The sequence below is a fragment of the Haliaeetus leucocephalus genome, unplaced genomic scaffold, assembly GCF_000737465.1.
Source record: "Haliaeetus leucocephalus isolate CR32 unplaced genomic scaffold, Haliaeetus_leucocephalus-4.0 Scaffold656, whole genome shotgun sequence".
Taxonomy (NCBI): domain Eukaryota; kingdom Metazoa; phylum Chordata; class Aves; order Accipitriformes; family Accipitridae; genus Haliaeetus; species Haliaeetus leucocephalus.
This window is the reverse complement of record NW_010973092.1, coordinates 13,869,656-13,893,691: the sequence shown is the minus strand read 5'-3', so window position 1 is coordinate 13,893,691 and position 24,036 is coordinate 13,869,656. Positions and strand designations below refer to the sequence as shown.

Genomic DNA, 24,036 nt, shown 5'->3' with positions numbered 1-24,036 from the left:
GGGCGGGCGCGCAGCCTGCCCCTCGCCGGCTCCACCTGGCGTCGAGGTTTGAATGGCTCACCTGGTTTTATGCCTTTCGCGCTTTGCTTTTTTGTTGTGGTATTAAAAATATAACTTGCTGTTTTGTCTTGGCAGTGCACTTTCGATTAAAAAAAAAAAAGGCGTTTTTTACTTCTGTGTGTATCCAAAGCTTACCAGCCTGACACTATTTTGGATGGTCATGACCGAGTCAATGACTTTACAATTTTAATTTTTCAAGACGTTTGTCTCTCTTATCTAAATAGTTTGAATTGAACGTACTCAAATGCTGAACTTGTTCATACTATAATAACTCACCGCTTTCTATGTTTTGCTTTCATTACCTGGGAGACTAATGAAGTGTGGAGAAAATTAGAGAAGTCTCAGATTCTTACTGTAGAAGAAGCTGTTCTTGGTTTAGACTAAACTTTTCTAACAGTTTCCTTATTTGCAAGTGTCTGGGGCCAAGTTTTGAAGTTTTTATCTTAACTTACACCTTGCTTGGTTAAGGGCACAGAATTTGGCCTAGTACTCTTAGGGAGTTTTAGAGAATACGAGAAGGACAAAATAAAGACTCTGAAGCATGGTAGCACCAGCTGATACAAAATAAATGTGGTTTTGTGAAATATTTGTTACTAGTGATAGAAATGTATTGTTTGAAGCAAACTTTCCATTATTCTTGAAGAAGTCGTGAGGAAATATCTTTCTAAATACAGATGTGATTTTAGGGATACTGCTGTAGCTGTAATGATGCATTTGAAAATAATATTTTGAAAGCTGTCAGTTGTTAATATCATTCTACTACTAAAATATTTTGTTTAATTCCTCAGTGGCATCTTTGGGTTCTCAGATGTGTTGCACTGAATGAATTGGCAAACATTTGTTCTCAAACTGGGTGTGTTGTATGATGTACAGGAGTTTTTTCATAATGTAAAATATAGCCCTTGGCCTAATTTGAGGATGACATTACTGGTGGTTGTGCTGTGAGACTGGGAGGTCTGGGTGACAGAGAGCTTGATACTGCTCTTCTTCAAGATACCAGGAAAATTCTGAATAATTTCACCTTGAGCAACATTACTTGTGAAATATTTCTAAGTGGTTAAAATGAGCTTCCACACTTTGTTTCACTAAACTTGTAATTTAGTATTCTACCTTCAGGAGCTTTAAGTGCAAAGAAAGAAGATTGCATTGTATTTTTAAACCACTTGCTTTTCATTAAAAGAACTACGGGTAGGGGAGATATGGACATACAAAGTTATTTCTTAGCCATGAGCAGTGTGGGAATGATGAGGGGTTTCCTGATGGAACTGTGATCTACTAGGTCAGTGTTATATCCTTGCATCCCTTCAAAACTGGAAGGTAGTGCCAAATGTTTTCATGTGAAAAGTTTGTGAAGATTCTTGTGAATTGTCTTTTCTTTGTTTCTTTCAATGATTTCTAGAAATTTAGTTTCCAATTAAGGGTGATAGCGCATCAGAATACCATGATCTGACATACACAAACTATAAAACTGAGTATTATTTTTAGTATTCTGTAGTCAGTTTATTGTGTTTCTATAATGAAATGTTTGACCTTTGTGAGAAAAGTCTTTTCAGACTATCAGCAGAACTCTGGGGGGTGGGAGGGGAAATGTATAAGCAATTTTGTCCCACACATTTGCCTAAAGCATTTAAACTCTGGGCTCATTTTACACTAAGAAGCTACCTATTTCTTAAAACCAGGCACTCATTTTACATAATTTTTTTCACTTACAGTTTCAGAAGAGATTCCAAACCAAGATTATTTTCTTAATCTGCTTAACTGCAAAATGTAACATGTAGCAGTTCATTTTGCAATGATTTGTATAGCATAACAAGTGCTAATATACCCCAATAGGCCTGAAGTAGATGAGGACACATGCAAGCAGATGACAAAATACTTAGTATACTAAGGCCTTGATTTTTTTCCTTGCAAAGTCACCAGAATTTGGGGTAGAAACCAGGAGGAATACCATTGAATGCTAGCTGATGCAAAGCTTTCTGAGATGAGAGACACAGAAAGAATCTTTGGGATTTATGGACCCATATTTCTGAGCCATGGACTTGCTGTTGCTCTGCCTGTAGTCATGGCAAACACCACTGACTTGAGAGAAAGGCAAATCATTGCCTGGAGTCATGTATTAACATTAATGGGATCAAACTTTTGCCTTGGGAGGAAGGCTAAATAATCATAGTTATTTAGCTTGAGATAATTTCTGTTAATTCCAATGTTAACTTACTTTAAAATTATCATCCTTACACTTCTCTTCCAGTCTTGACACATTCCATCTACCGTATACATTTGTCCTGCTCTGCAGGCAGAAGGCTTGTCTCCAGTGTCATGAAGTAAATCATTAAGTTTTTACTGTGTTGAACAGGAGAACTTAGAGTCGCTGTTATAGAAAGTAAGTGTGTGTTTAGCATGTTCAAGAAAATTATTGTTGACTCTGAATTCTTAAAGAGGTGATAAATACTTCACATCATAACAAACTCGTAGTGTAACAGGCTTTACAGCTGCCTTCCAAATTATTTCTTGTATGCGACAGAGTTGAAACTGTAAGCTGTTTAACCTTTTGTAGTCAGAAACTTGAACCAGCATATATCTTGTATTTCAAGAATGGTTTCTAAGTACTGGTACTTGTGAACATAATTCTTTCCAGCTCTGGGGAATGCACTGAATGCACATGACAGAACTGAGAGCTTCAGGCATATGTGGTTGTTGACAAGTGTCATGACTCTTTGGACTCCCCCCCCCATACAAAATCTACATCAGGTAATGATTTTATGCAGTACAATAATTATTATGGCTAATTCCACTCACTTCTCTGGACGAGGCCCTGCAGTATTGTTGACTGTATGTTTTATGCTAGTTATACTGTAGATTTTCTTAAGATTTTTCTTATTCAGGTAACAATGGAAAACAAACATGGAGGGGTGTGAAAGCTACTCAAATGGTTTTCCTGGGCTAATGAATTTGATCTTGCGTAAGATTAACTGTACTGCAGTGAGTCTAATGTAATGTTCTCAAGGTAGTTTCCAGGTGTTTCTTATTGTACTTGAATTTTCTTCTTAGCTTCCTTTTCCTTAATACTAACTACTTATTGTAAAAATAATATCTCTAGAGAGCTTAATAGTGACTTTTTTTTTAATAACTAGTGCTAGCTGAGATGTCACATTTGCACATTTTCATCTCCTTAGTTAATTATTGGAGCCCCTGACAACACAGCAACTAAGACTGTTCTCCATTCTAATTTTCTCCCCTTTCCTCCCAACAGTTCCCTCAAACTGTTTTAAAAAATTGGTACAGGTTCATTAAGAAAAGAAATAAATTTTCTTCCCTAGACACCACTGAAGATTCTGCATAACATGTTGTGCATTTGATCTATCTAGATAAGACATGAGGATTTCTATGGATAATGTCGGTCATGTGGTGGTTTTCAATGTCTTGGCTTATTCTGTATTAAATAGGTCAACATTTTTTTTTTTTTTTTTTTTTTTCCTTCCTTGGTCTGTGGCTATTCTGGGATTCTAGTACAGGATGTCTTGAAAAGAGAGAGAAATGTTCTACAGATATATTTTTTTTTAATCCAGGAAATATACACTTTTTGAGGTAGAGGGTTGTATATTTAATGAAATATAACTATTCATACTGTGGGTCATTGGGGGTCTGCAGAGAGGAATCTGAACAGTTTATTTAATTTAAAGTATTTGCTTGCTTATCATTGTACAGATTTTGGCACGTGGAATCAGCATGTGTACATGGAGTTAAATAGATACAATAGATTGGTTTGTCTTAGTGGGAGCCATTAGGGTTGATTGAGTGCATAATCCTTCCATCAAGTGCAAGGTGGAGAAACAAAGGAGCTGTTACCATCTATCAGGGAAAGGCTTACTTATTAGTGTATGCCAAGTTTTACACAACAGATCCTAATAGCTGCGAAGCTCTAAAAAGAAAAATAAGCTTTTTTTAATATTATATTTCACTTCTATCTTTGAGATATGCCAAAGTTGCATAGAATAGTAAGTATAATGCTCATAGATCAGAATATTCTCAGTCTAAAAAAGTACAGGCACAGCTGTAGTTTGCTGATAGACCTCTGACTTTCAGTTGCTTTTGATAATAGAGACCTAGTAATGGTTTTCTTAAAATCTCTCACGGTTTTTTGAGGTATTTTCTGTAGGGACATTAACAAAGCTCAAGAGACATAGGTTTAGATTATGAAAACAACAGGAGCTGTGTGACTACCTCTCAAGTAGCAGCAATTATCTTTACGTGTGAAAAGGGAAGAGATGGCTTGTGATATAAAAAGAAATGGGGGTTAAGTGGTAAGGAAATAGGGTGGAGCTGTTCCAAACCAGAAAACTCAGGGGGAAAGTCCTAGTAAAGAAAAATGAAGAGAAAGAAAATCGTAAACCAGGAAAAAAGTGTCCTATATACACTGGTACAGAAAGAGGTGAGAAAAATGGTTCCTGTCAGCAATATCTTCTTTTGTGGATCCATTCTAGTTGTACATGTTGCTGTACATGATCCATACAGAGAATAAGGAGAGGACAGGACTGAAAATGCATTGAAAATGAAATATTAGAAATATTGGGAAGGTGTTGCTTCCCTAATCCTGAATACTTCCTGCTGCTAGAGACTGTTGGTTTTATTATTTCCCCTGTGTCGTAGATGCATATGCTTCTTCACACAAAATTACATTTGTCAGCAGATAGTTTGAATTTGGCTCTCGCCAAATTACTGTGCTTGTACACTACTGACTCATACTGAAGTGTCTACAAAGACTCCTGTGAATGCAGAGCAGGTGATGTATATCTTAGAAATGAGAACTTTTTTTACGGAGAGCCCTGTTTCACCTTTTCCTTCAGTTACTGTCTGGGATAACATCACAAGACCTTTATTTTTGAACTGGACTAAATTACATTAGTATGGATTTCCATTTCTTGTTACTACATGTGTCTAATTCAGGTATTTTCCTTTCTTAGCTTTAAGGTATGTAAAAATAAATAAGAGCTCCCAAGTTCAAGTAAAATCTTTATTCTTGGGGACGAAAGCGAGTATTTCTACTGGTATACTACACGTGGATTGAAGTTTTCATGTTGGTTTTGCTAGAAGATATATAGCCACAGTATTTAATGATTTCTCTAGAACATATATGCAGGAATGTAGTGAGTTTGTAACTACTTCTATAAGCTAGTTCAGAAGCAATAATATATTATGTATATTTACATATATTATGTGTATCGATATTGTATATATATAGAAACATGACATAATTCTTGTTTCTTTTTAAGGTCAATATAAATGGTTTGTTAATTGGATTGCGCTTTTGGTGTGCTACAGTGTTGCAAAACTTTAATCAGTAGAAAATCTTCTTGTTTCATTGGTGGTGGTGATTTTTCAAAGTGATCGCTCGCTTCCGCAGACCAGGGGATGGTTGTCAGTAATTTAAAGAGATTGCCTTGGAGGTGATTTGTACAACTGAATTAATAATTATTGCCGCCTTGTTTTTAGAAAGCCTTGACCTATAAATATTTAAGTAATTTGGCTCCTGCCATAGAAGAAAAGACATATTTATCTTTAATATGGTTTATGGGCAGTGTCTTGGTGCTAAAGTGTGGGAATGAACATGAAGTGTACTTTGTTAGCTCCTACTGTAGGCTGCTTTATTTCATAACTTCTCTATTGAAAATCACATAAAATCTTTATAGATGAGCCATGTAGTAGAATGAAAGATTTTTATGTTGTGCTCTACAAACTTGTTACAGGTTTAAGCTGTTCCAATGGTCGTATTTGTGCTTCTTAGTGACTCTAAAGTCTGTCAGTGCACCATGACTAAATCCTTATTATTCCTCCTTCCCTTTTTTATCCTTAGACCCCGTGCAGCCCTCTGCAAGGCTTATAGTAGAGCCTCTGGTATTCAACAATGTTGAAGTACAGTCTTTTATAGTAATAATTCTTTATTTTTCTAGAAGCAATTCAGATTCCTTGTAGGCTTTTAGTGGTTAATGCTGTAGGTCTCTGCAAGTGCTTGTATGAATTAGGTAAGGAAGATTTAGTCCCTTCATTTCAAAGGAGGGTGCTCATCCATGAGGTAATTTTTGAAATGCCTCTCTTAAGTAGTGGAAGATAGCATTTTGTTTGTCTTTAGAGTTAAGAACTTTAGAAATAGTCAAATGTCTTGAGTTATTAATACTGAAAAATTGGCTACTATGGGTGGATGCAATCTGTAATTTAAAAATAAATGAATGTGCATAATTACATTAAAATTGTAGGCATACTGTGGGCTGACAAAAAGATAAACAGGACAGAAGCAGCCTTTGTGCTTTATTGTAATTACTCTTACTATGCTTATACAGGGATTCCCAACCTGCTCGCGTTTCTTGACAGCACTGCTATATACGATGGACGTATAATGGCTAGTATAACGCAAGCCTTGTAAGAATAGTGATAAAGTGGGCATATTTACAGTTATAGTCTTACCTGTCTGAAGGCCAGGTTGTGAAGTAGCAGTGCTCTCACTTTATAGGTTTTCCCTATGAAGATCTTGGCATGCACATTGTCTGGCTAAGTATTTTCAAATCAGCTTGTCAATGCAAAGATTCTCCCAGACTTGGAATCACATCTACTGCATATGTCCTTTTTGTACGAGTTTTGCAAATAAATATGTAATTACTTCCCAATCAAAACTAAAATTTCTGTTCTAAATATGAAAAGACATTTAACGTTCAGGAGTCTGACATGTATGCAACTGAATATAGAATTTGTAGATCATATTTAAGGTAGGTTATCACAGGCCAGATAAAGCATTTAAAGTGTGAGCTCTTCCCATGTCCACAGACTTAAAGAACAAGGGGACTGTGTCTATCTTGAGCTGCTTTTTGCATATCTCCATCAAGGTTAAATCCTATTAATTTTTATTCTGTAAATACTGACAGAGGGCTTCATTTGTTAGTTTTCAAGTAATAAGAATTTAACTACATGGGGGAAAAAAAAGCAACCCTTCTGAGAGATGCGTTTTGCATTTCAAGTGCGTGCTGTTGTGGGTATGGCAGTATATTTCCACTGATTTTCCTGTAGACAAACCACTGATTCATTGTGATTGTGCTGAAAGACAAATTCAGCTCTATAAATTTTGAACAAGTAGAAGAAAGAAATTACAGGAAATTTGGCCTTGGACAGGGGTAGTATATTAAATTACTCTAATGAATGCATATTAAAACCAATCCAGCTGCTTGAAGTGGAAAGTCCTTGTTCCAGTGCCTGTTCTCTGGACTATTTCTTTTCTTCTTTAATGAATAGGCATTTCCATTAACTAAGCAACGCTGTGAAAATGGATTAAAACCCAGAATTTTCTTTCACAGTTGAGTGCCCTGGTTGCTGCTCTTGAATGTCTCCTTCCTGTGGTCATGAGTTTTTAATTCTTTGCTGCATAGTAGCCTGGGTGCAGTGAACTTCTATTCTAAATAGTTTCTTAGCCTATGGTAGTTGTGAATGGAAGTATTCAGGTTGCAGAGGACCAGGAACAGAGGGTTTAATGTTGTGAATTAACCTACGCTGCCAACACACCCTTTACCTTCTCTGTTGCTGGAAATGTTTTTGAATTACGGTAGCCATGACTTGCTATTATATTAGGCATGACTTATCCGTATTAGCTTTATCTACTTTTTCATGAGATTTAAATATTGTAAACCTGTCTGAATGGGCTTAAGTAGGAACAACATGACCGCTCACCTGGAACATCTCCATCCTGAATAGAACTGCAGTACAGGTCTTTGGGAATTGGGAAACTAAACAGTCAAAATGGCAGAAACTTGTGAGCGTAACCTTTTCCAGAGGTGAGTCATCACAGACAATTTTCTTGAAAAGTTGTTTTGGACTGACATATGGCGAAGGGCCCTGATGTGCAAAATGCCCTAAATGTTTTGGGTTTGGGTTTTTTCAGATACAACCCTTGGAGAAAAATGGGCACAAAGTGTAGAGTTAGGTAAAGGTCATGCTAAACCCATTTGAGATGAGAAGAAGGTCTTCCAGAAAAGTTTGTGAGTTTTCATATATTTGGGATGTCTGAGAACTGTGACTCTTGTGACATAGATTTTCAGAAGCGTTTCTCATTCAACTTCTTCCATTGCGTACAGCTGTGAAGTAGCCGGAAGTTCCTATTGCTTTCGAGGAACTGAAGGCATTTTTTTCTCAGTGAGAACTACCTTTTAAAACATGTAATAATTAAGTATCTGAATAAGATACTGAAGCCTCTTGAAAAACTATTCACTGCCATGGATGCAGAGCCCTTTTGAAAATCTGGTCCTAATTTCTATTATAGATTTATTTTTTTTTTTAATGGAAGTTTAAATTGCCTTTTAATACTTGGAACAGAGATCCTTTCTGCTCAACTGAGTAAAATTAGTGCTCAAACTTATTTGTTCTCTGTATAGGCCTTTAAAAAGGTATTTTTTAAAAAATTTAAACATACTTTATTGCTCCCATTTAGCGAAAGTAGTGAAATATTGTTAATTCATTGTGGTCCGTAAGGGTATATAGGTGTTGTCATTTGCATAACAGTTATTACCCAGTAGTCCAGAAGTCGTTATGGTCTGTTGTGTAATACATATTTGTTTCTTTTATAAAGTGTATTTTTGAGTTAATAGACCCTGCAGCTCCAAAGGAGTTGTAGGGCATTGTGGAAATTTTTTTTTCTCTTTCAAGGACTGCTGACCCAATAGGCTCTGTTGGCTCCCCCAGGGGTGCGACAGTAACAGTGTTAATCCATGTTTCACAAGATACACACTGAAGGAGTCATAAAATTTAAGTAAAAAAAAAAATTAGTTTGAAGGTCCAGTAGACTGAGTTTCTAAATTAAATAATTCAGGAGTGTAACTGTTTTTTATTCCTTATAATGAAATGATTTGTTTTTTTAGATTGTTTCACTAATCATGTAAGTCCAGAAATGACCAAAGAAGCCTTTTAATCAGTCTGAAATCTTCCTAAATTTTATATGAATGCTCAATCCATTATACTGTCCTGTTGTTCTTTTTCACTGATATTTTGTGATGTGGGATGCTTTTAGGAATTCCATCCTTAATAGAATTAGAGATGTAATGTTCATATCTTGTAGCATCTGCCACCTTAGGTTGCTCGGGATAAAATGCTTAACAACCTAAGTAAGTAGATAGAAAAATTACTTGCAAAATTACTTTCTTTTTCCAATTTTGCAAGAAGCCTTTTCAAAGGTGTAGGAACATTTACTGAGTTAAGCATAGCTGAGACCTTTCTTACCAAGTTTCAGTCAAAAATATATTATTATAGCTGATGTGTAAGTCTCCAAAAAATAGATTTGTAATGAAAATGCCAGGAGACCCTTAACTATAATCATTCTTGTTAGTGTAAATGCCTAGAAATGAATACAGTTTTCATTGATCTACTATTATATGACATAAGTGACCACTTACAGAGAAATCCATAATAATTCTAGTTAACTGGCTGCATTCAAAAATGCAGTTAAAAGTAGCCACGTCTGTGCATAGGCTTTGCAGAACGCTTTTGTGAGCTCAAGTTCCACCCGAGACTTGTTTTTGAAGTCCTAAAATGTGTAAATCTGATGCTGATTTTTCCACTGAGGCTATTTCTGCCCTGTTTTCACAGAAGATTTGTGGGTGCTTAAATGACTTGAAATGCAATACAAGATGGCTCCTATAACATCTCAGACATTGAGTGTGAATGGGGACAGTCTCTACAATTGTTGCTGTGCAATAGGTGTTCTTTTGAAGTGAATGGATGTACTTGGCAGTTTTTATTCGCCAGAAAGGCATAAGACCTTGCTGGCAGCTTTAATTTCAGGATATTTAAAAGCTGACGAGCCCAATCATGGGAAGAGCATACTTTTTTACTCTTAGTCTTGAGTCTGTACCATAACCAAATGCATTGGTGAGGCAGCATTAGGAGGCTCATGTGGTTCCTACCAGGGCCAAACTTTGCCTGTTGATAAATGGAAGACATAAGTTTACATCAAAATCTTTCTGGCATCCTTTTTTACTTTGAGTTAAATGAATAAAAATGAACCTTTTTGTTCTGTATCATAAAACATCTTGGGTAAGGTAGATGGTAATGCAGTCTTAACTGGAGAATTAAATTTTGATTAACTTTTTAATTGAATTGACTTTTTGAGAACACAATGATGTATGAACTTTTGATATGGCATTTGACATTTTAGAGATAGATGTCTATGCCACAAAAATGCTGACTAGATAACAGTTTGTTAAAGCATGAAGGCAGCAATTATTTAGTAAAGATTCAGAATGAGGTATTTCAATCAAAATTGCTGCTCTTGTATACAAAAAGGTTTTGGTTTAATCAGTTTTATGGGGAAACAATTGTTTTTGTAAGGACGTATTTAATATTTTATGTAACTTAAATTATCTCAAATTAAACTTTTTGAAAACAAAGAATGTGCATATGTGTTTTCTCATTAAGTAATTAATAATAAAGAATATTTTCAAATGGAGCATGTATTACTGGTGGCAGGTAAAACTACTCATTTTCCTTTTGTAATTTTAAATAGTTTGCATTTATTCCTTTCAGTGTCCATTAGCAAATTATATTGGAAAAAGCTGCTTTTTTTTTTTTTAAACTGGATATCATATCATTATAGCTAAATAATATATTGACTGCAATATATACAATCTTTTTATCTTTGTAGGTGTTAGGAACCAAAATATTACTTAGCTGGAGAGATTAATATTTCTACTTTTCTCAGGTTCTGTCTAATAAGATATCACAGCTCTTGGGGTTTTGGTTTTTTTTTTTTTTCCTTTTCTGTCCATACTATGCTGTGTCTTTCTTGACGAATGACATACAAGCACTGTTCTTACATTACCATCTTCTAAGTGAATCCCTGTATGCTTGTGGCTGTTTGTAACTCAGTAGTAAAATTGCTGTTTGGCTTTTGAAAATTGTTTCTCAGAGTTCTGTGCTTGAGGAGTATTTGCTATCAAAAGAAACATGTCACTGTGGTGTTTGGCTGATGTGGAGCCTGTGTCTACCTCTGCCACTTTGAAATTTACTGTTCAGAACTGCAGGATGTAATATGAGAAGTAATGTGTTGAAACCACAGCATCAAGATTCAGGTCAAATATTAGTCAAAACTTTTAGTAGTACAAACACTGAAATTGATGATTCATGTTACTCATAAAGAACCACTATGATTTTGTTGGAAAGGTTATAGGTCTAATTGATCCTACCTTGAGAGAAAAGGAAGGAGTGAGAAATGCACAGCAGTTCTACATCATAAATACATTACTTCATTACAGTTAGCATTCTAAACAAAGATTTTTGTTGGTTTATTTTGAATGATATCTTAAATGGGAAGGAACTGTGTTTGGGTAGCCTTAATTATGAAATAAAGGGGTGAGGCAATATCTGCATTTCATTAGTTAATGGGGAACTGAATAGTAAATAGATTTTTATAGATTAATACTATTAATGCACTGTTAATACATAAATTAATGGTGTTTCATAGCTCAGATGATAAATGACAGACTGCTTACTCAAGCTTGAAATCAGACTGTTTTCCAAAACTGAAAAACAATTCTGTATATCTGATGGGCAAATCAGGAAAACAGTGTTGTAACATATCAACAGAATAGCTAAACTGAATTGTTTTTATTTGACTCAGATTTTTACCTTAAATTTTGATTTTTTTTGGTTTGAAATCTTTCTGCCTCAAAAAGGTATCCCTTAACCTTTCCTTACCTTTATTATCTTTAAGATAAGGAAAACTACACTTGAGCTTCAGTAATGATAGCCATTTAAAAAAAAAAAACCCAAACAACAAAAAACCAAAAAACCTCCACGCAACTAACAGACATCCTTCTCTGCATAAGAGAAGAATGTATAGCAAGATCACATTTCTTTAATCACTGATTTTTATTTCCTTAGGCCTAGTTAGAAAGCAGGTTACAAGGAGGAAAGCTTGGTTTGAGAAGGTAGACAGGCAAAATCTTGACCAAGGGGACCTGAGAGGAATAAGTACATATGGAAGTAGGTCTGTTCCTATAGTATAGCAGCATGGAGTTTTATGCTAGTTTATGAAAACAAACTTTGTTTTACGTTTCTGATAGTTGTGATAGTCAGGTATCTGAGCTGTATGAAAGCAATAAGAGCAAAAGTAATTCCAGCAATTAAGTGACAGTATTTACGTGTATTAAATGGTTTGTTTTAGTTACGGTGGTACATGTAGTCATATGGTAATGTATCATAAGAAATTATTTTTCACTACTTAAACATTTTTGCATTCATGAACCTAGAAGGGCTCAATTTTTAAGTTTTTATATGCTGCATCATCAAAGTAATGGTCTTCAGCTGTGTTTCTCTGTGATTGTATTACATGGCCAGATATGGCCTAGGAGTCAGTTTTTTGACAATAGAGAGCCTATACTGTGGCCTGAAATCAGAGAGAGTAATTTCATTCCTAAAAGTGATTCTTCTCTTTTCTTTCAGATTATAGTTTAACTGAGGTTTTTGGGGTTGTTTTTGTTTTGGTTTGTTTTTTTTTTTTAAACTATTGAGGGTTGAATGTTGTTTCAGTCTAGTACCTTTACCAGACACTGTGGTCAGTACATTAGAGACGACCACATAAATTTAGCAATTTGCATGTGTTATTAATGTGTAAACTATACCTCACAATTTCAGCCTTACTTTCAGTATGTATTTGAGACCTCTAGCACATCTATTTCCAGCCTATGTCTGTGCTATAGTTAAGTGATTCTGGTGCTTATTGGACAGATACCACAAATGTGGTTGGTTGCATTGTTAAATTGTTAAAATGATTTTACCAATCGTCATCTACAAGAATGCTCTTTTCCAAGAAACTTGTTGAAATACCTGTGCTGTGCTTACTTGGAAGCATCACTTCGTGGCTCCTTAATTTTACAAAATAATAAAGTGGCTGTACACTTGAGTGGTCATAGTTGGAGTGTCCCATGGATTGATTCACTGAGATCAGAAATGTAAGAGTGGCTTTCGTTTTGTTGGAGTTGATATTTATATTGCATATGTTTTTCTAGGGGAAAGAGGCTTCCTGCCCTGAAATGTACACTTTTCATGTTGATGAGTATTTGTGGCTGGAGTTTCTGGGATGGATCGTTTTTCCTTTTGCAGACATGCTGACAGGAAGTTTTTGCTGGTTTGTTGTTGGTTGTGTGGGTTTGGGTTTTGGGTGTTTGTGGGTTTTGGTGGTTTTGGTGTGTGTGGTTGGTTGATTGGTTTTTTAATGCTAGTGTTGGTGTAAGCAGTTGTCTAAGTAGATTCCATGGCCAGCATCAAGTGTGTTGAGACTAATAGTTGGGGTGGGGGGAGGTGTGTGTGTAATTTTTTTTTTTTATTTTTTTTTAATTGGTTTAAGGAGATGGGCAGTCTGTAAGGTGAGACTGTTTGTGGAATTGGCAGTTCGGTTTCCATGAATGACACTGGGTCTTGTCAGTTACTGAGGTCAGATGGGCTTCTTTGCTACTCTTGCAGTTAATTACAGTCTGTAAGTGGTGGCTCGCATAGTGGTATTTTAAAGGCAGTCTTGTTCCTGGAATCTTCTTATCTCATCTACTTATGGTTCAGGAGAACGTTCATTTAGACCATCTTCTGAGTTGCTACTGATCTTCAGGTTTTAGTGCAATATATATGTATTTTATTAGGGCTACCCATTTCTAGATTTTTGAGTTACTCATGTATTCTTCAATAATAAATTGAGAATATATTCTTTATGGACTCTTTAAATATATTTATGAAACTTTTATTTCAGAACAGGAAGTTAGAACATAACGTATGTGAGAACTGATGTTGAAATCTGAGTGGAAATGAATAGAGTTACTCAGCATCAAGACAAATTTTTGATAGATACTGGAATTTGATACCTCACTTGCAAATACATACATGCAGTGTTCTGAAGAGCTTGAATATTATATAAACAATGACTATTTATATTTGAGATCTTCCATTTTTATATATTTAGATACTAAACCTTAGGATCCAGGAACATACAGGAAGTGATAGAGTGTGTCCGAAGTAACCATGGAAGATGCTTCAACCTACACACTATGGCTTTGGCAGGCCATGTTCTAAGTTTATTTAGGATCACTTGTATTTGGTAAGCACAACACAGCATCAGTTCTACCAACAGAATAGAATCTTAGGTGAAGTCATAACAAAGTCTTTACAAGATGCACTCTAGTAAAATCTGAGATTGTAGAGAGAATGAGGTATAATCATTGTGAATTAAGAGCAGGCAACTTATCAGACTTGTGAAAAAAAGTAAATTATATGAACCAGTTTAACCCACAAATAAACATAAATTGTAATCAAAAACCTTGAAAGTTTTTGTTAGTGTCAGCTGATTCAGATATGTGTAAGATACCTTTAAAATGCAAGGCTAACCTTAGTTTTTAAAGGTTTTGTCCTGCTTGGGAGTGAAGTAAATTACTCAAATTGGCTTGCAAAGAGAGATGGTTGGTCTGTCTTTGTTTAGTTTTTGAAGAAACACAATACTATAGCAAAAAAGCATTAAAACACAGGGTAAAAATGTTCTGTAAAAGGTGTTTGACTTGCATGAAGTCATTGACAAAGAAGCATGGAAAAAGATCCCAATGCATGTGAAAGACAGGCAGAAGGTTTAAACCACTATCAAGAGTATTGTGGAAGGTCAAGGATCTTCTTTAAGGCTCACTGAAGTCTTTCAATTTATAAATGTTTTATTAAAGGTATAACAGAAATTAGTATTTTGTGGCATTTTTTTTCACTCAATACTTCACAGAAACATAATAGAAAAGGGAAGTGCACAAAAAATTCTGAGGCACCAGATTTGTGTGGTTTCTATCAAGCAGCCTCTTCTGTCCCATGGTGGTGAACTCCTTTGTTTCTTTCTACTTCTCCTGTTGGGTATTTCCAAGATACTGCTTATACAGAAAGAAGCATGGAGGTGAATTCTGACTGTTGTCTGTGAAGGCATTCTGCCTTCCTGCTGTGCAAGAAGCAGGGTTTTGGGGGCTAAATTGGCATGTTCAAGGAAGCTCTGTTGGAGAATTAGCTTGAGAAGGACTGATTTCTTATTAGAAAGTCACTTAACAGGGAGTACTTATTTTTGCTATTACTCACTGGGCCTGTGGGTTGGAATTGCCGAGAGTGTTTTTGAATGCAGCTTTCCATCTACTGATTTTTAAAATCAGTGTCTTCTGGGGGAAGGCTGTAAGCCTAGTATCAGGGCAGATCTTCACATAATGTTTATCATTTGTGCCAAAAGCTGAACCTGCTTTGCAGAAGTTGGTAATAATCAGGACTTTTTCTGTACTTGTTCTCCAAATACAGTCCATGGTTATTAGATCCATAGGTCTCTTACTGCTAATTTTGTTAAGACAAGCTTTCCTTTTGAGGAGGATTCTCTCTCAGGAATCCTAAGGTGGGTGAGGAAGAGCAAATTGCACTGTTTGTGTATAAGGTCTGTGAGAAGGATAAGGAATGGAAGAACAGTGTCTATTTATACAAAGGAAAAGACAGAAAAGGTATTAAGAACTAAGCAGGCACATCTCTGAGTGCAGGGAGGCAGAAGAGAAGAACATGTTGGCTTTGAAATTTTCAGCCCTGGGGTGCAGACTGCCACACTAGGAAATTGCTCTCACAATGAGGTGAGAGTGGAAGGAAGTAATTGTCCAGTTTCAGATTTTCTGTTCCTTTTAGAACTTACTCCAAATAACTGTATGGTCATTAAGATAAGTAACAAACCACAATGGTTTAACCTTTTGTAATGGAATGTGAAGTTAAATGATGGTTCCTGTCACTTGTCCTGGGATCCAGGGCTAAGTCTGAAAATGAACAACATGGTGCTATCGGGTACTATGGGGAAATAGGGTCTCCAATCCCATGGTCATCTCTCCTTGATCACTGAATTCTGGACCAGCTGATACAGAAAAGACAAAGTTTTAGAGGCCGTGAAAGAGAGCCACAGTAAAAGAAGCAAGAAATTAATAGAGGATGAATACAATAAATAGTTTTTAATTTCATTTGTTCTGAATGTTGATATATTGATGCATCTTCCAAACACAAAATAGAGAAGAGATAAAGTAGTGTGTATATATAGCTGTATATATTTGTAGGCTGGAGGAACTCATGTCCTTTGGAAGATCTAGAAGAGAATGCCAGTGTATATGGCTATGTGACTAGCTTCTTTTGTAAAGACAGATATATAATATGTCACCTTTTAGTAGGAGAAACCATATGCTGTTACTGCTGTTGTTTGGATTTTCCCTCATCTTCCCTTAAGTAAGACATAAGTGAAAGCTTAAACGAGAAAGGTAGGTTATTGACGGGGTTTTGTAAATAAGCATTTCTGTGTTTTAACACAGTCCTAGTTGATACAGGTTTTGTAGATCTTCAAAGAGAAAAAAATACAGTTCCATTTTAAATATACCACTTCTCACTCACAACTTTCATCTTATGTTAAAGCACACTTAACAGAATCATCAATCTGCTCTTGAATTGTGAGTAATATCAAATCTATGAAACAGAGTTGGTTTTGAATTTGAAACATTCATTTTAATTTGTACATGCTACTCTTCCAGTGTGCTCGTTTTTCATGAAGACACGACATTTGCTTGAGAATTCTGTTCTTTAAGAAATATTGTTTTTTTCCTTGTGCAGTAGTCCAGTTGTAAGCTTCCCCCCCTCGACTGTTTTCAGATGCTACTGTATCCTTTTACTGTAGGATGGTAAACCATAATGTAATTTGTTCCTTCCCCCCTCCCCAGTCTCTAGTCTAGGGTGGGTCTACATTATTGCAGGCATCATGTCTGGGAGCCCATTCTGCATTTTGAAAACAGTCCTTTTTTCTTAGTATAGAACAACTCTAGGGAGGGGTAGTCTCCTGGGATAAAGTCAGCCCTTGTGACTTTTATGCCCTTCATGAATTTTCTTGTCATATTTTTTACTTGCAGTTTGACCACAACAATGTTGGATAATACAGGCACACAAAAAAATGCATGTGTGAAAGCTGAAATGCATTCGTGGACTTTGTATTGAACATCAGCTGAAGTGCAAACCTCTCCTCATCATAGCTGATCTGTTTTCCCACTGTTTCATCTTGTTCTTACTGGGTTTTGTTCATTGATTTCTGTCAGTTTGGCCTGACTCTGCAGTGCTTGTCTCTCTCTCTCCCCCTTGTATGGGTGTGTAACAGTTCCTGTTCATTCAGTTCCCTGGGTCTGTTATGTTTATTCCGGCCAATACAGTAAAATGGTTGAGCATCAATAGTTCCGCAAGTGTAAGCATGTTTACAAACACAAAAATGTGATGCTGAATTTGTAGTGTGTAAATGTCTGACCAGCTGCTGTTATATCATGGCACTGACTGCAGCAATAAAGGCAACCTGAATGCTTACCTAGATAGAAAAAGAAATTCTGTACATTCTGTCCTCACATTTTCATTTGCTGAGGACATATATACTTTCAGACATAAGCATGTGCTGGAAGTTAAGCTTGTAAGTCTTTTGCTGAACAGCATCCTTTCAATCATCCTGGCTTCAATCTGCAAAATTGAGTATAGCTGGGAGATGGGGGAGTTTTCCGTTGTAACTAATGGTAGTGTCATAAACAGGATTATGTCTTCAGTTTTAAGTGGCAGATTAGACGACCGTCAAGAGAGAAAATCTGTTTTCCAGCAAATATTCTCAGTGATAAAGAACCTTAGGAGAGAAAGATAAAAAGTGATATATAGACAGAATTGTTTCTATGCAGAATATTTTTTCCAAATTTCCCTTGAGGCATCAGCTGTTCTCTGAACAGCGAAGAAGTTCGTTGTGCTTCTGATCAGCTTCCCACACGTTCTCACCCACACCACTGTGCTGTGTCATCTTAATGTCATTTTTAAATACTAACAAAAGAAGCATTTTGTTTATAATGCAGAAATAAAGATCTTGAGAGGGAAAAGAATGTCTTTTGTATGTTGTTTTAGCAGATCAGAGCTGACTCATGAATAGCAAATATGAAATAAAGTAATTAATGTATTTAAAATTCACAATTCCTGAGTTACGGATTTGTTTAAGAAGTACTTTGATTATAGTAATCAGATTTCATAGACTTTTTTCATATATGATAGTATTATTTTTAGAAAGTTTACTTTGCTGCGAAGTATAACATTTAGAATATATATGACAGTATAGCAATTTGTAAAACTAGATACAACTGGGGCTTTACATAATTGAGCGTGCTAAATTGAACAGTGGCCAGGTACACTGGAGGCCAAGTGGGAAGATGGAAAAGCAACTTTTCTCTGCGGGGAAAAAAAAAAGCTATGATCTCATTTACTTGATGTGGGAAGTTTTAGTCAACCCTTGTCACTTACTGCCTTTGTGGTAGCCTGATATAAGAAGTTCCTACAAAAAAAAGAGAAATATGTTACTGCCGCCATTGCAGGCAAGCACTCATGCAAGTTAACATTTGCACCAAAATGAAAAATTTTCAAGATTACTGAACTTACACCATGTAGTCTTTTGGAACTGCAACGTGAAAAAATTACTCCTTGAGAGCTCAGTGAAGCTTGAGCCAGTTTTTTCTTGGGAGAAAGGTGTTGATTTGGGGGTGAGAGCTTGATCTTGGTGGCACAACATAACAAATGTCTTAAAGAAAAGAAAAAAAAATGTTCCAGTTGTATGTGGAAATCACTGGCAGTATATGAATAGCAATGGGAGAAAAATTATTTGTATTAACTATATCACATATTCTCATTAGAACAAGTACTCTATTGCATCTCTCCTGTATATTTCTAGACAAAAATCAGGCTAGCTTTAAATTTGCTATTTGTTATTATTCTGGACAAACAAAATGCTTATTTCCATTTTTTGTTGGCTATTGGGAAACTTGATTGGGATTTTTATTGAACTAGGATGGTCTTGAGATATTTGAAGTTAAATTCTCCATGAGTATCTAGAAAAAAATAATGCTTAAATATGAATTAAGATTTAATTCAATTTATGTAGAAGTTGACTTCAGCTTTTAATTTTTGCTTCACAGTATCATGAGTTTCTTCACACACAGGATAACAAGAGCTTCCAAATTGTGGGGTATGTAGTGCTGTAGTTGCTGTTTATTTTGCAGTAGCAGCTACCAGCCTTTGTAATGTCTCTGTTGTAATAAGGACAAAGATCTTGTGCTTGAAGGAGACGAACCGCAATTTTTGTCTCAAAGCGGTAACCAACAGTCTAGCTTCCCTGCTACCTGAAAGACTCCCCAAAAGATTCTTTTTAAAATGTGTATAAAAGCTTCTACAAAACCCAAAAGAAACATTGCATGGCTGTCACTAAATGCAACGTTTTATGGCAAACTTTACTTCTGAAGCTCACTGGTGAGGAAAGTGTTTCCAGAATCAGTAATAGTGTAGTGCAAACTTTTAGCAGCATGACTATGTTAATCATCTGATAGTAGTAAGCTTATTTGAGAGCAGACTTTTCTTTGATGGCAGAACTCCACTATCCGTTGTGCCTGGGCTCCCAAGATGCTACTTACATATCTTTTAAGTGATGTGGAACAATGGTGCTGTTCACTGTATCACCTCTGTACATCTCTGACACAATATTTTACACCAGTGGCTACATTATAAATAAGACTTCAATTTCATGGTTGTATACCATTATTACTGACTTTAGAAAATGATCCCTTCCTTCAGCACCTAAGTTACAAGAATTAACAATAATAAATATTTTTTCTTCTAAAAATATTGATTGCTAAGTCATAGTTGGAATTTACATAGTTCTTTATACATGAAGGTAAGAACAGTTGCCATATTGCTTGTCTCAAACAAAGTTTTCACCAGCAGAAAAGAATTGCTATGTTGGGCTTTTTCTGTCATGTTTTCTAAATATAACTTAAAAGCAGTCTGGTTGCTGAGGCCATCTGCATTAATATGTCTAGAGAAAATAAAATACCATATTAGTCATTTATTTTATAAGTGAGCATAACTTGGCAAAAATGAAAATAATTCTTTGCAAGGAAATACCCTTTTAAGCAAAGACAGAGTTCTTAATGTGCTACAGCATAGAGGTTTTATGAGACTAGCGATTGTGCTTGTCTCCTGTTTATAGGCACCCAACTGTGGAGACACTTTCAAAATGTTTTTTTAAGATGTGGGTTTGAGAGAGTAGTAGTTATTCACCTTTCTCTGAGATTTTTCACTTCCTCTGTTTTCAGCCTAAAGCATTGTCTAATAGGAAAAGGGTAATGATTTCTCTAAAGGTGAACCGGAGTAGCAGAAGGGAAGGAGGTTTAAAGTGAACAAGGTGGAACTCAGGTAAGCCAATTATTCCAGCCTATGAGCAGCATCAGTTTTCTGTAATTACTATCTTTATGAAAAAAGTCTTTTAAAGTGACACAGGCAAAATAAAATAACCAGCATTTCATCTGCTCTGTAACGTTGCTAATGTTTTTCTTTATACTTGTGTTTTTTCTGTCCTTTCTTTGGTTTGTTTCCTTTGTATGTTTGCTTGTAGTGATAAATCATAATCAAACATTTCTCATTGTTCACACCTGCAAAGACACTTACAGAAGGGCAACCATTTAAAAGTGGCATTCCTTGAGTTACCATGGCTTTTTTTTATAGGTATACTATTCAGTATTCCTCTCTTCTACTAGAAAAGGCTATGCTGTCATTACATTGCAAACCAAAACTGTGGGCTGTAGTTCTCCCAGGTATCCAGCTGCCTGACAGTGACACACTAAATCTTCAGTATGATCTCTTGCCCAGTTCTCCATGCATTGCTGCTGTTATTCTGCATTCCTTGTGTGGTAGTATTTGTTTGATTTTGGGGTCCATCTTACCTATACTCTTTCTTTTCTGAATTAAGGTGTGGCAATAGCAGCAGGTGACTTCATGTGATTTATGGTTAAGCATTGGGAGGAAGCTTTGTTGTTGGTACTTTTGTTGTTTTCTTGTGTGTGGTGTTTGGTTTTTGTGGGTTTTTTTTGGTTTGTTTTGGGTTTTTTTTGTTTGGTTTTGTTTAAACCCAAGTATTTTTCTGGAGGTAATTGCAGTATTTATAATCATGGGAAACATTTCTTTATGAACCTGTATGTTCTTTATAGTAAATACTGCTACAGTAGAGGCAGTTTGAGTTACAAAAGTTCAAGACTGTTAATGCCTTCCTCCTTAGGCATCTGTTGGCACTTGGCAGCTTTCTCTGGAGGCTGTGCAGTCTGCCTGCATATGCCCCTTTTTTGATTAAAACTTAAGATTTTCATTCAGACGTCAAACTGCCAGCTATAACAGTCTTCAGATGGTATATAAGACCTTTAGCTCTATATGGGTTTATCCATAAACTTTCACGTGTTGATTATTTTGAAAGATTTGAAATAACTTCTGCAGTGACTGCCTCTAAAGAATCATCACTTACTAGTGACATCCAGACAGTGGTAACTGAGCTAGAACTTCTGTATATTTATTTGGAAGTAGCCCATCTAAAATATTATTGAGTGCCAACTCCAGATAAATACTGCCTTTTCAATTTATGACACTTCTAATGCATGCATTTCTATCTATTCTATGTAGGTAAAGTTTGATAGTGTTTTTATCAAATACACATCATTTATGTTATCAGTATTCCTCTTGCATCTTTATAAACTTTCCTTTAGAAGGATGTCCGTGTGTGGCCTAGAGAAGAAGGAAATATGGCTAGAACACAGTGTGCAATCCTCTGGGTTGACAAAATAATCTGCACATCATGTATGGGAGCATCTCAGCACTGTTGTGGCATTCCTCTCAGTTCTGTGTAAAAAAAAAAAAAAAAAAAAAAAAATCCTTTGAATATAGGAGCTGACCCCCAGTTTCCTTTAGCCATATTCCTGCTGTCAATCCTGCGTAGTTTGAATGGCAAGTTAAACGAGTGGTCTAGTTAACTTTAAATGTCTAATTATGAACTTCTGTCCTGGCTCTAGGCTGTCTGTAGCACAAAGAGAATCAGCAACATACTATTTGTTTTTGTAACTAAAAAGTAGTGACAGTAGCAGTTAGGGTAGAGGCTACTGTGAGTGTTCTCTGGTCAGCGTTCACAGAAGAAAGGATGAGGTACTAAGTACTAATAATACATAATTATTTGTTAACAGTTTCTCCAGGTACCATTAACCCATTTTTCTTAATAGCTTGCTTTAACTTTTTTTCCTTAACACTTCCCAAACCTTTATTCCTGAAGAAAAACAGTGAAACAAAAATGTAGGATAAGAGCATTAAGAAAGAACATGAAAAACACTTCTGTATTCCTGTCACTATCCAGTGCTTTGAGAATTTTAATGGAGTAGCCATTCATACTGCCTGTAAGAAAGCAAATCCAGCAGCAAAGAATGTGACAACATCTGGAGTGCAAGCCAAGTATCTAGGTCAACAAATGGCGGTTAAGTTGTTGCTTAAAAATGGTACAAGTTCAGGATAGGGGTTGAGCCTTACTTCTGTGGGATTATCTTAAAGTCGTACTTTTTTGTTGTTGTTCAGTGATTTAATTTATCTTTCCAGTTGCTGGGAGAACATAGTTTTTCAGCTTCAGTAGCTTTCCACATGCCATTATCCTACGGCTAAGGTAATTTTATTGATCTTGTTATTAATGTGCATCAGAGAGTGTGATCGCCAACAAACTTTGTCACATGGGAGCAACATGTCTTGTGAGACACTTGCAATAAAGGCTAAGGTGCCTTTGATGTCTGAATGCTATTTCTCCAGAGAAGAGAGGTTTTATTTAAATTTTCATAAAGCTCTGAATATGATATGTTTAAATCCTTTATACTTGTAACTTACAGTATTCTTCAGTGCAGTCTGGGGTTATTCTCATGCTAGTAGAGGGCAAGTCAGCGTGGATTAGAAGACGTGTGTGTCTGTGATGGAGTACTTTATTCTATGTGTAAGTGTACTAGGTTGTAGGAAAAGAGAAACTGTGAAGTGAATGAGGGAATTCAGTCGAGTAATAATGGATATGTAAAAGTAATTTAACAAACACGGCAGTCTTTTTATACCAATATTCTACAGTTGTACAGTTTAGACAAATGCCAAGTTATTTTTAGGAGGCTAAGAGTTAATGTACTTTTAAAAATTGAAGTGAATATGGGTAAAATGAATGTAGTTGCCTGCAGTAGAATCTTATCTGCTTTTCTTTAAGTATATTGAAAAGTGCATTGCTATTATCTTAGTCTTATCCCCCAAATAGAAAATATAGCTGTGCTTTTAAAGTAATTCCAGTTTGGGGTTTAGGGCACTTTAATCATATATATACACACCATAAGTAGGCCTTTAAAGTCATTACATTCTGATGGGGAAAGAATATGTACAGGAACATAAATAAGAAAATTGGAACTACAAAATGTTACTTAGAACTGTGCACTATAGCTGTCCTCACTTTGAGAAGTACCTTACTTTATGTAAAATCCTATTTATGTGAGTAGGCTTTTTTTCAGAAGTAAATTATATTAAATTCTGATTTCAAAGTATAGCATGTACACCCTATTCCTGTCTTACACATTAATAATCCGTAGTATTTTCACTGAGCTAAGGAATGAATTTCTTTGAATATTTTCTAGCCAACTTGATTAACTGGGATGTAAAAAAGATTGCATGGCTGTGCATGAGCACATGTTTTAATACAGGAAGTAAGTCAGCAGTGGAGCTGTACTCCACCTAACAAGAAAAGATAGCTCATTGTTTAAGCATTCATGAATTATTAGAAAGAAGTCTTCTAAAAAACTTTTTATTATTTTTTCTAACAGTAAATCTGGAAAAAAAACCAAAAAGAGTTAAAATGAATAGAACAAGCTAAAATTAGTAATCAGCTAATGGCATGCTTGTTGTTTAGGACAATGTGCAGCTGACAAGTGATGTGGTGACAGACAGCAGATAATTTCCATTAATAGTCCACACAAGGTTGAAAATAAAGGAAATATTATTTGGCTTCTGTATTGTGGAAACCTCAGTATAACATATATAACATAATCTTCA

At 35.7% G+C, this 24,036-nt stretch overlaps 1 protein-coding gene across 3 annotated transcripts in view; it reads left to right on the top strand.

The window, feature by feature from the left end:
- Positions 1-24,036, top strand: part of GABRB2 (gamma-aminobutyric acid (GABA) A receptor, beta 2) — a 172,778-nt gene that overhangs the window by 2,620 nt on the left and 146,122 nt on the right. The gene's annotated exons all lie outside the window — the stretch shown is intronic.